The sequence below is a fragment of the Python bivittatus genome, unplaced genomic scaffold (genome assembly GCF_059951505.1).
Source record: "Python bivittatus isolate LINGU-HERP-01145 unplaced genomic scaffold, Pbiv_v1 ctg000020_np1212, whole genome shotgun sequence".
In the NCBI taxonomy this organism is placed as follows: domain Eukaryota; kingdom Metazoa; phylum Chordata; class Lepidosauria; order Squamata; family Pythonidae; genus Python; species Python bivittatus.
The window spans coordinates 71021669-71034580 of record NW_028277030.1 but is presented as its reverse complement, the minus strand read 5'-3'; the positions used below and the strand labels follow the sequence as shown (position 1 = coordinate 71034580).

General features: G+C 37.7%; 1 long non-coding RNA gene across 1 annotated transcript; it reads right to left on the bottom strand.

The window, feature by feature from the left end:
- Positions 1-752: 752 nt before the first annotated feature.
- On the bottom strand, positions 753-8467 carry LOC148217088 (uncharacterized). Its single transcript, XR_015796227.1, has 3 exons — positions 8144-8467; positions 2429-2640; positions 753-913 (listed from the first exon to the last, which is right to left on the bottom strand). It is a non-coding gene; the product is annotated as an uncharacterized LOC148217088 (long non-coding RNA).
- Between the last annotated feature and the right edge of the window lie 4445 nt (positions 8468-12912).

Here is a 12912-nt window from a genome sequence, read left to right as displayed (position 1 = left end):
TAGTTCTTGTGCTGATGCTTGCTTGTTTCCTTCCTTCCTCATCCATTGCCCAAAAGACGTCTTTTGAGGGCTAAGCAACCACATAATCAATTTTTCTATCTGGACATCTCTGGGCTTTTAAGTTTTCATATTATTATGGCTGGAATTCAACTTCAGCTTTATTTTAGTACTGTCAGAATAAAAGGCATTCCTAACCGTAGCTATGTAAGTCACAAAGAAATGTTCTACTGAGTGGAAATGTCTATGCTATCAACCCAGTCTGTAAAATGGTCTTCTCCCACTGCGGCTCTCTAGATGGTTTGGAATGTTATTCCCATTGTCCAAGCCATCATGGACAATTATCATGATGACTGGCAATGGTAGGAATTGTAGTCCAATACATCTGGAAAAAGGGATGTCAGTAACTGAACTGCTGCAGCTGAGGTCTATCATGATTTTTTTTTCTAATGATACACCATAATATGAGGAGATGCATTGCTTCAAATACTGGGTTCAGGGACAAGTTCAAGATCTCCATCATGAATGCCTGGAACCTGGAGCAGAAATCAGAAGCCTTTGTAGATCAGTGAGACTAGTGCTATATGACTTCTACATGAAGTTCCTCATGTAAAACTAGCAACTGCATTCTATACTTTTTATAACAGGTAGATGGACCTGGAGAATTTTCAGCATGATTGTTTAGCAGCAGGAAGCAAAAAGTGGGCAGAACAATTGAGACATCAATGCCAGACACAGCAGATACTTAATTTTTCCAAGTCACTCTCAAGGCTCTGGACAGCATATTGGTTTTCAGCCTCAGCCTCAACCTCCTTTGGTTTTCAAAATTATCTTCAAACCTGCAGTTTTCTTTTCTTGTTTGGTTCTTCAGTAGTAAAGTTGGACATTTGTTACCACAGTGGGACTTCAATGGGCACTGGTGGTTCAATAATAAGGGAAGAGAATTGAAGCCTCAACAATAGTTTCTTAAATCAACGTATTTCTTAAAAAGAAAAAAAAAATGACATATATTGGCAACTAACATGGTTTTTATTTAGAAAAAAAGAGAAATAAATGGCTCTTCACAGACATCAAATTAATTCATATTACTCTTTGGATTTTAGGTCACTCTCCCACGCAAGCCACATATTTTCCCAGATATGGGAAACTTGTATATCCTGGGAAAGACAAAGGGTGATCAAAGTTGTTTCATTGGTGGGGTTTTTTTGGTTTCTTCATTGAGATGTCTGGGAGCAATTTGCACAAATTCTGTCATTTATCAGCCAGATTTTGCTTATGAAGAACCAGCTGCTGTGTCAGAAGGAGAAGGAGAAGAAACAGAGGATGAGGAATTGCCATCTCCCCTCTCCGCTTCTTCCCTCCCATATCCATCTTCTGATAGAGCATGCCACCACAGAACATCAGCAAGGCTAAACATCATCATAAGGAAAACCAAAGAATAAAAATATTGTTGACCACTTATCATTTTAGTAGATTATAGCAGCAAGCTGGAAAGGGTAAAATAAATTAGGGGTCTTTTGATTGCCATTAACCCCTATTTATGGAAGGGGCATCATTATTTTACCAGGACATTATTTTTTGAATAAAACTCTGCAGGTTTACATTATATCCATTTTCTTTTGCTATTTCAAAAGCACTCGGTGTCAGCATAAGCTGTCCACTTTGGAGTTTTGTTTCCATTAAAATATTAACAGGACTATTTCTGTAAAATAATGCTGCAAAAGGCTTTGATATCTTTATTGCCCCAAAATATAATTTGTGTCACTTTACAAATGTCAGTATTCTACACGGAATGGATTAAGCGCCATTACTAAAGTAGCCTCTAGGATTAAATACCTTGCCATATAGCCAATTATATTCAAACTTATCCTTTCAGATCTGAGTTATAAGTGTTTGAAAGGCTAAGCCCACTGCACGCCCAAATAACTGTACAAAATCTTACTCATGGTGCCCACAAAGCTTTCATGTGGTTCTCTTCATTAAAACACTGGAGCAAATATAGTTCTGTTTGATGGCAGTGCAACCCACTGTGGTGATGTGAACTAAGGAAAACACATTGATTGCAAAACCCTGAAATCATATCCCTTAGAATACCCATCATATTTTCCATTCTTTCTTGTTTTAGGTGAACCTCATAGGTTGTTAACCATGAGGTGGGAGAGGATTAAATTAAACATTACAATGACACTGAGAGACCAGACAAACTTTTGCCACCATCTACAAAGTATGTAATATCCAGTACCAGTTGCTTTCACATCTGAATAAATCTTACAAGCCTACCTTTTCTTTCCTGGCACTAAACAAACAGATTAAAAAAATAAATTAAACAACTAGTTGCTTTCCTTTTGTCACACCCAAAATAGGTTGCCTGAAAAAGCCACAGAACAGGCCCCCCCCTTTTTTTTTACACTACATTATAGCTACAACTCACCTCCCTCACAATCTTAGATGTTGATTGATGGTCTGTGCAGCTGCATCTAATGCTTAGCAAACTGCACCCACAGCATGCTCAGATGTACTTGTGTCTCCAAATCTTAATCTTAGGGGTCCAGCCAGCAGAATTTTAGTAGCAGTCTAGAATTGCACCCAACCAAGTAACCACCAGATCCTGTTGCCCTCACAAGATGTGGCAGGAAAGTCTCTCTGTAGATTTTTTAAAACAAAAAGAAACCTCAGTACTTAATATACTGGAAGATACTTTGCCCTTCATTCCTTTAAAGGAAAGAAACATGATCCTTCTAAAGGAAAGGATCCACTCACATTCAGTCTGAAGGAAAGAACATATAATTTTGCCTCAGACGGGGGACCTAAGCCTGTCTAGTGACTACATTATCATCATCATCATCATCATCATCATCATCATCATCATCATCATCATCATGAAAATCAACAATATTTAAAATTAAGGCATGGGGATAGGAGAATGAAGACAGCTAAGTAGGTTGATACAATAAATACTATTTTACTGTATATGAACCATTGACCTTTATGTGGAAAAGCAGAATCCAGAAAAATCAATAAAATACAGTTAGAAAATTAAAACATATCTATAAAGACCATGGAGAATTCCAAATATTGATTCTGAAGGATAAATCTAGATGAAGAAAAAAAATATCTGGGTGAATTATTGTTAAAGTCAAATCTAAATCACGTTATCTTTAGCAAATGGTTAGTTCCTTAGCTGTGTTAAGAGTGACAAATTTATTAGCTCCTTGAAATGAAAATGCTATACTGCATAAAAATAGATGGTCTGTCTGCAAAGTCTTTGAACAAGGGGTAGCCAATGCTTTCTTTGTTCGTCATGAAGAAGTCATAGAGACTCCGATAACAATTTCATTTAACATGGATTCAAGATATGTGTTTATCATCATTTCCATTCTAAAAATGAAACAATGGAGCAAATTTTTATGGTCTAGATTTGATGTTAAGTTTAAGGATTGAATTTAACTCATATTGATACTATATTGATATTATATGGACCTTATTTCTTCTATTTTCTTTTTTTCTTTATGTTTACTTATGATAATCGCTATAGTTTTTTCAAAGTGGTACAGTTACAAGTGCATTTTGTTGTTGTTGCAGTTGTTCACTACATTTCACCAACAAAAATTTAAAGAATTCAAAATAATTTGATATGCGAGAGCAACAGAAAAAGAAGATGGGTAGCTGAGCAAGCAGGACAAAGAAGGCTGCGTCTAAGGAAATTGTCCTTTTTATTGTTGTTGTTTAAATCAGTGTTTCTCAACCTTGGCAACTTTAAGATGTGTGGACTTCAACTCCCAGAATTCCCAAGCCAGCATGCTGGTTGGGGAATTCTGGGAGTTGAAGTCCACACATCTTAAAGTTGCCAAGGTTGAGAAACACTGGTAAGAAAAAATACTGGCAGAACAATTACAATTCCTTGTCAAGGTACTAATAAGATAGGGTTCATTAAAAGCAAAAAAGGGAAAGAGATGTTGCAGTCATATCTAATACACTGATGTAACTCAAGGGAGAAAATATGCTTGCTGGATTTTTGCAGACAAAGCCAAGTACAGTATTTGCTCCTTTCTTGGATTCCCATTATAGTTCCCTCTCCTAGCCAAGAAGCAGCTTCCAGCCCCTTTTTCTCCAGGCCAGTTACAAGGGCAAGAAGAGTAGAGCAGTGTGGAGCCAGGAGATAAAGTGGCTGAGTCCACACATGGAGCTAATTGATAATGTGGTTTGTTTGGTTTTGGCTTTGCATGTTGTATGAATGTCACCACTGTGATTTGCAAATCCCAGTTTACAGCTCAATCAGTTGCATAATCTCAGGAAGTTGTGATGATTCACTATATCAAAGTTATACAAACCATGGCTCAGTATAATTCTGAATCCAGCCAGAGGAGGAGCCATGGTCCCCTCTGATATGATAGGCAAGGATTGGTGGGGAGGGCAATATCTGTCTGACCAATGAAAATGCTGCCAGAGAAAATGAGAAGTCAGAGGAAGGGTAGCTTTCCTTTGAGAAACAAACTGGAGGACCAGGATGTGAGTAGTCAGAGGTGACTCTGACCCCAATCTGCTCCCCCTAACATCTGTTTTCTGATTTTCAATTTGTTTTATGGGATGACAATCACACGTGAACTGCTCTGTGTCTACTCAGTGCAAAAGGACTCTGAAAAAAGCTATGCTTCAAGCATTCTCTAAGGTGGAGGCCAGATGATACAAGAATTTTCCAATGGCTCCATTGATCGTATGCATCATCTCATCTGCAATATACAGATAATGTGCTTTCTCGTTGAGAAATATATTTTCTTTTCAACAACACTTAGCTGCAGGTTATTTGTTATTGTAAAGTCAGCCTTCATCTCTAACCTGTGCTTCTGTTGCATTTTTTATTCTATGTTAATGCATTTTTCTTATTTATTAATTTATTTATTGTCATCTACAACCTGCTCCAATTCATACAAACTCTGGGCTGTGAACAACATAATTCAACTATACAGAATAATTAAAAACGTCCAGACCCAATGTTATTATATTTATGTCATTATGAACGTGCATTTTTTTCAGCTTTCCTGAGTAGCTCATGGGCACTGGACGGCTAGGATACAAATCAGTAGACATACATTTCAGCTGCAGAAGACTGGGTTAAGTTGGTGGTGGTGGTGATGTTATGCCTTCAAGTCAGTCTTGACTCATGGCGGCTGCCTGAATAAATCCCTGCAGTTTTCTTGACAAGATTTCAGAAGTGGTTTGCCCTTGCCTGCTTCCTAGGGCTGAGACGGAGTGACTGGCCCAAGGGCACCCAGCTGGCTTCATGCTTTAGGCAGGACTAGAACTCATAGTCTCCTGATTTCTAGCCTGGTGCCTTATCCACTGCACCAAACTGGCTCTCAACTAAGTGTTCCTTAGTACATCTTATGTGTACAATATGTAAAGGTAAACATGTATTAAAAGCAAGGATTCACAATAGCATAACTGTAGATTCAGTTTTCGAACTGAAGGAACAAAAGACATACCAGCTAATCATATAATGGTAGATTCATATAATGGTAGAAGGGACCAAACCCCACACTCACTAACATTGATGATGTTACCTAGTTGGGTAATGAAATGTCTGCAAGCAAACAACCAAGATGAGAAAGCATCAAGGACTCCACAATGGTAGATTCAACCTATGAACCTCTAACCCTTCAGGTATTGCTAAACTACAGTTCTTGAATGCCTCCCCTGTAGATAGGGTGGCTATGGCTACTGGGAGTTACTGTTCAGCAACAACAGAAGTTCTCCATCTCTGGCCCAGTCACATCTTATCTGCTCTCTAGCTCTTGATCTGTAGCTACAGTACCTTGTGAAGATCACGGAAAATTCACACCTTCAACCACCCATTGTAAAAGCAGCAGTACAGCCTCTTCCTAGTAAGGACGTACTGTGTTCATACAATTCTCCATCCAAAGGCAGCAACAGTGAGAGAAAACATGGGGAAGGCAAGACAGATAGCCTGAAGTCAATATTTAACTAGAGGGATCAATCTATCCATTTCAGTGTCTTTCCATGTCTTAATGCTTTGAATCTTATCCTATTTCCATATCAGCTGCAATTTCTTTCTTTTAAAACATCTGCATTAAAGAAACATTGTACAATTTATCATGTGCATTTCTTCTAATATATGCAATTCTATACACCATTGTGATTATGATCTCTATTTCAGCAATATTTAAATTGCTTAAATATTCAGCAATATTTAAATGTGTATTTTTCTAATATATGTATTTTTGTGTTCTATTTTTAATTGTAATATTGTGCTTAAATTTGGGAATGTGAGTAAAGAAGAATGACAGAATTTTAGTTACTTTATTGATCTGAACAATGCAAATTAAGTAGATTTCTGATGAAACACTGTTTTCTGTCCCATCTTTCATTTGAAATATGGTATTGTTGCCCGTCAGTTCCACTGCAATACCAGGAAGAAACTGCTGTTAGTTCTTTCTTCTTCCTTATCTTCCATCAGTTTGAACAACATGTACTGTACTTTGATTTACATGGACTTAGGCAGGAAAAAAACCCCAAAGTTAAAAACTTGTAAAAACTGTAAACAGATACTTTCCCCCTATTCAGCAATGAAAATGTGTACCATATTGTAAGAAGACTGGATAATTGGAATGCTGAATTCCATATAAAACTGTAGATTAGAATTTGGAGAAGATTTGTGATTGCATTTATAATCTGCTTTTCAGTTTTTGGGGGGTTTTTTAGTAGCAAAGTGTGTCCTGAACAACAAACTCAGACCCTAACAAACCTTCATTTATACAGTATACATTGGACATAGAATAGGGCTGTTCTTATCACTAGCACTACTTGAAGCTCATTGTTATAGTTCTATTCACTGAGAAAAATCTTTTTCTGAGAATTCAACACCTGCATTAGTTTGCTTTGAATCTATTGTTATATATTATTTCTGGAAGCTCTATGAACTTAAGTGTTGCAATAATTTAGAAAATAATCCCCTCGATGTCTTCTAATCCTGTAACAATTCCTTTTCATGGTAAGACGATTCATTAAAAATCTACAAACTTATGTTTTATTACTTCTGTTTTATTCTAACCTGGAATTTTAAAACAAGAATCGCATACCTTTTGGCCTCTGAGACTGATTATGCTTAATGCCTTTGAATCAATCCTGACTCCTGGTAACTATATGGACAAGTCCACACAGTCGTCTTGGCAACATTTTGGGAAATTTATTTATTTATTTATTTAATAGGCCACCCAACTCCCAAATGACTCTAGGTGGCTTACCACTAAGAATCAGTATATCTGATTCTTAGTCGTAAGCCACCAAGTTGTGTGTGTGTGAGAGAGAGAGAGAAAGAGAGAGAGAGTCTGCATGCATACATATATAAAAGATACAACTGACCTGAGGACTGAAGTTTTCAAAACAAGACCGAAACAAAACAAAACAGGCAAAAGGACATTCCACCATCACCTCTCTCCAAGGCCTGGGTCTTGGATAGGTTCTTCAATAGTTTCAGTAGGGTGGGAAATAGTTTGTCATTGCCTGATTCCTAGAGTGAGAAACAATAGCCGGACCAAAGTAATCCAGTGGGTTCCTATGCGTCAGCCTCACTAGGTAGACCAGAGCTGGAAATCAACTTCACGGGAAGGCTAAAACTACTTTTTTTGAGGTTGGCTATAATAACAGAATCTTGCAAGGCTGTTTGTGCTGTACCTCCTCTGCCTTCTTATATTCTAGGGCATTGTTTCTCAACCTTAGCAACTTTAAGGCATGTGGACGTCAACTCCCAGAATTCCCCAGCCAGCATGGCTGGCTAGGGAATTCTGGGAGTTGACGTCCACATATCTTAAAGTTGCTAAAGTTGAGAAACACTGCTGTAGTAAATCAGGGAGGCATCTACTCGAGCTCCTTGCCAATGTTACCTTGTTCCTCTGAACTTAAAAAATGGTTCAGCCTCTTTTGCCTAGGTAACCGTTCTTCCATATTTCCATGAGGGTCATCTTCCTTAGCTTCTACCCTGGGTCTAAAGCAGGATTAGAATTCATAATCTCCTCACTTTTAATCTAGCACCTTTAACCACTGCACCAAACTAAACCTTCAGTATTGTTATACGGTATATATATATATTGGAAAAAGAGTGGGCAGATTCAAAACCCGCAGGACTTACCCCCTGGAAAGACGTCGCATAAAAAAGGAAAAGGCTGAACTTGTTTTTTAGCATCCCAGAATGCAGACTACTGAATAATGATCAAGTTTCAGGCAGGTGGATTTTGCTTCACTGTTAGGAAAATTTTCGAGTGATAGGAGAAGTATGCCTGGGGAATTTCTTTGCTGGATATGTTGAAGCAGAATCCAAGTAGTTATTCGCCAGGGATGTTTATTCTTACTTCTGCACTGAGGAGGATGTTAGACCCAGGGGCCAAAATGACCCCTTCATTCTCTATAATTCTACTTTATTTTCTTATTTGAAGTCTAAGATCAAAGAATTGAATCCAGGGGCTCACAGTGAACATGTGTTGGAAGCAGTTCTTCGGTTTAAGAAACAAGTCTCTCTGTAAGCATATGATCAGCTGAGGAATTTGTGTCAAGTGCCAGAACTGAGCTCAGAGTCAAAGCAGAATGTTCTGTCATATAAACATCCAACTCTGTTTTTCCCTCAGGCTTTTTTTTTTTTTTTTGGAATCTCAGCAGTTTAATTTCAGTGCAGGAAAGGAGAAAATTTGGTTCTTTTTACAAAGTGTTGAGATACCTAGACAGGACTGCAAAATCATGTGGGTTTATTTGTGTTTTCCATTCAGTTCTGAATGGAAAAATTGTGAAAAAGCTAACAGAAGGAAGCATTGCATTGTTACGTCCATGTTCTGTCAGGAAATACACACCTTTGCTGATTGTCACTGAAGAAATAGTTAATATCGATATCTCAATGAAGATTGCGATTGAAGTTAAGGTTAGTGTTTCATATGTCTTACTCTGCTTCTAAGCAAGGATATGTTTCAGGGCAAAGGATTTTATAGTATAAATGGCTTATGAGAAGGTTCCAAACATTTCTTTTTATAAGGTCTTTGATCCAAAAATTGACCATTTCAAAATAGACTGGAAGCACTGTGTGTGGTAGGCAGAACAAGCGCCAAAAGTTTAATTGCTGACAGATATATACATTTCCTGGCCAAACAGACTGTTTCCATGCATTTCCTCGTGCATTTTCCATTCAGAATAATTGGGGACCATTATTCTGCAATTTCGTCTCAGCTGATCATATCTTTCCTAGTTTGATTATACTATATGGTTATTATTACATGGCAGTCACAAACCTTGCAGATTCTATTGCAAATAATAAGGAGAGAGTGGACAGAAGGAGAATCAGCTCAACTTATTTAATTGGTTTCCAATCAAGCAACAGGGATAATTAGAAGAGGAACTGGATAGGGGCACTTTTATTTTGACCATTTGGCCATATCTGAATCCCTGGCTTTGTTTGCTTGTTTTGTTTTATTTGCAAAATAAAAGTAACCACAATGTAGTAATAAAAATACATATATCAAGTCTGATAATGTACAGATATTAACAGGCCAGATGATTTAAACTGTCAAACCTCAAATGTATTATGAAATTAAAGGAGGAAGGAAGGAAGGAAGTTCAGCCTGGAATCTTATCATATTAGCATAATAACTTAGAAATTTGGCCACACTGCTGAAAAATCCACTTTATCTCTTTCTCAAAAAAAGAAAGAAATGATCTTCAAACAAACATCATATCCATTACACATTAGCAATCCATTTCTGTGCATCAGATATGGGTTTATCATTCTAACGTTTAGTCATTCTTTTAGCTTTCCCCTACCCCCATTCAAGATATTCATAACTCTTCATGTCTTGATTACTTCCAGATCTTGGAGTATATAGAAGAGTACATGCATTTTTAGGAGCAATCACCCTAAATGTTGGAAATCTTCAAAATTTCAAAGTACAACATGACAAGAGTAGGAGAAGCCCAAACCATATGAGTTAGTTACTTTTCTGGACAATCTTGGTTGAAATGCATCACAACTTTCCATTTTCACCCTGAAGCTCCTGCCCACAGGTCTCTAAAATAATGCTGGTATTCTGAATACTGTCCATTTAGTTAAATTAGAATTGTACCATGCAAAAGGTTCATAGAGCATACAGTTAGCAATGAAAATACAAAGTCAGAACAAAACAAGCTCAGGGATTCAAAATATGAAATTTACTTTGTATAGGGGAATTTGACAATTCAGAAGGATTTGATCTGATAGCAATTCTATTTGCTAATTGTGGAAATGTATTTATTTATTTATTTGATTGATATACTGACTTTCCTTGATGAGCTTAAGATGGTTTACAAAATATCCCCTCCTCCATGCTTTCCCACACCAACAACCTATGAGGTAGGTTAGGCTGAGAGGGCCAGTGAATTTCCATGGGTGAGGATAAACTTGAACCTGTGTCTTGCCAGTCCTAAACAATACTTTAACCAATGCACCACACTGACTATCACAAGTTAGTCTTTTATCATGGATTCTATAATGAGGGACTATAATTCAGCATCAGTAGCAGGTGATATGAATGGCTTGCATCTGAGTCTTTCAATAGCCTTTGCCATTCAGTATACAGTATATATGATGGGGCAAGATCAGGGTTATTGTCTTTGACCAGCAACTTGGAGATGGAGCCAAAAAGAATCGACCCAGACTTATTCAGGGAGAGGGGAGGAGAAAGACAAGGGAAGAGATGAGAAGAAATTGGGCCCCTTCCCCCCAAATTAATTCCCAAGGATCTTCCAGACACAGTTCGCTTTGCACCTCCCTGGCTTTGAAGACATGAAAGACCTTCACTCATCTAACCTGGAGTGACATTTTGGGAGCTGAGGAAAGGAGCAAAGTGGCAAACTAAAAATAATGTTAATAAAAACGAAATTAGCACAGCTTACAGTCTGAGTTGCCCCTCATGGTCCAGTCAGGCTTGACAGGAGAATCACTCTTGTCTTGCCCTGCACTTTGCCTTTGACAAAGACTTCTGCTGGTCCACCTCTCCTTTTCCCTCACTAGGCCCAATATAGCTGAGGACTATATTTTATGGCAGCATGTCTGGTGAGACAGGCGCTTTGCTGGGAAACTGCAATAGCTCGTGGGTGGAATAGGGGGATCCTTGTAGCCCCTGGTGGCTTCTAAGTGAAGATGTCAAATTGAACCTTGTGTTGCATGTTGAACAGTCCTGGGCAACAAATCCTGCACAGCGCTAAAGGGCAAAACCAGGGACTGAATCACACTCTCTCCCTTCATTTTCCTTCCATGGTTTATTAGTGCAAGATGTATAAATAATATGACTAAACAGAAGGCAGTTTACTAGATTCTGATCTGAAAGGGATGCTGTGAATTTTAAAATAAAGACATATTAAGGACATATTAAATCAAGGGCTGCACTTTGATTTAGTGGACTTGATTTTGAAATTTGGACTAAGCCCCCCCCCATTTATTTAACCAAATATATTCAGTTAGCAAACACATATAAACAATAAACCAATTAATTATGTTATATAATTAATTGGTTTATTGTTGTACTCAAATGCTTGCAGGTGAAGGGAGGTATGTCTCCCATAAACATTTTTAATGCTAATGATCCATGATGATATCACTTCTCTACTTTATAAAAAATGAAATCATTCAGGAAAGAAATGTGGCTATTCCATCAAAGGGAAGGCATCGCTCATAAATCCATAGCTTCCAAATATTTTTAGTAGAATAAGAAGCGCAAATTCTCCTCCTCATCTTCTCATACTCTTTACCTCTTTATTCTTGTATACTCCCTCATTGCATTTTTTTCTTTGACTCTGCTCTGGAGACAAGAATACTTCTTCATTGCAGATGACCCAAACTTTTCATCTTCCTTCTCACTGCAGCCAGGCTAGTTTGGACCCTTCTATAACATGGGAATAGAAGATATTATCCCCCCAAAAAGGCAAGTATATGGAAAGTTCCTATAAGTCAGCATAGGCAAAAGAAATTCTCCTGTTTGTATTTGGAAGTGTGTCCTGTTTTGAATTAAAGGCATTTTGAGAACTGGAAGCGTGGCAATCAACATGAGAGCAAATTACTGGTATATGACAGATAAGAAACATTTAATTTCCATTCCACAACACTTTAAAAATGAATGATGTTGTGTTCCTTGGGGAGTCATTTTGTTTTCAACAGGACAGTCTAATGAAAGTTTGCTCAAGAGAGTGGTGACAATAACAAAATGAAGAAAAACAGGCATTAAAATATGTATTAAACAAGAGGCAAAATGATGATGAAGCATGTTAGAAGGGAGATAACAATTATGTTGGCAAAATGGGGAGCAGATAAAGGGCAGAAAAGAAAGAATTGGATGGGATACCCAGCAGAGGAAACTTCTCAGAAAGAATCCTTTAACAGCCCTGCTGAACTGATCATTAAACAGGCAGACACTCTGCCAACTGAGCTTGACTCTTGGAGACCTTATGGACGAGTCCGTGTAGTTTTCTTGGCAATAATGCAGGCGTGGTTTGCCATTCCCTTCTTCCAGGATGTTTTGTTTTGTTTTTTAACTTCCCACTGTAACCTACAGCTCTGGAATTTCCTGGCGATCTCCCCTCTAAGTACTAACTAGGGCTAACCTTGCTTAGGTTGTTTTTTTTAATTCAAGATTAGCCAATGTTGGCTAGGTGGTCGCCTCTAGCTGGATGAACTGAACATCATTAACAGTAAACTAACAAGAGTCCAACTTTTTGACATTCGTATGAAACATATAGTTTCAAAGTGACTAGAGAAAAAAAGAAACTGTAAAGAATACTCATCTGGTATGGGTTTTTTCCCCCTTCCTCCAGTATCTATGGATTCATATAGCTCTTATTTCTATTGCCTTTAAAATTAATCTACAGTTTCTGTCTTTGTTATCTTCT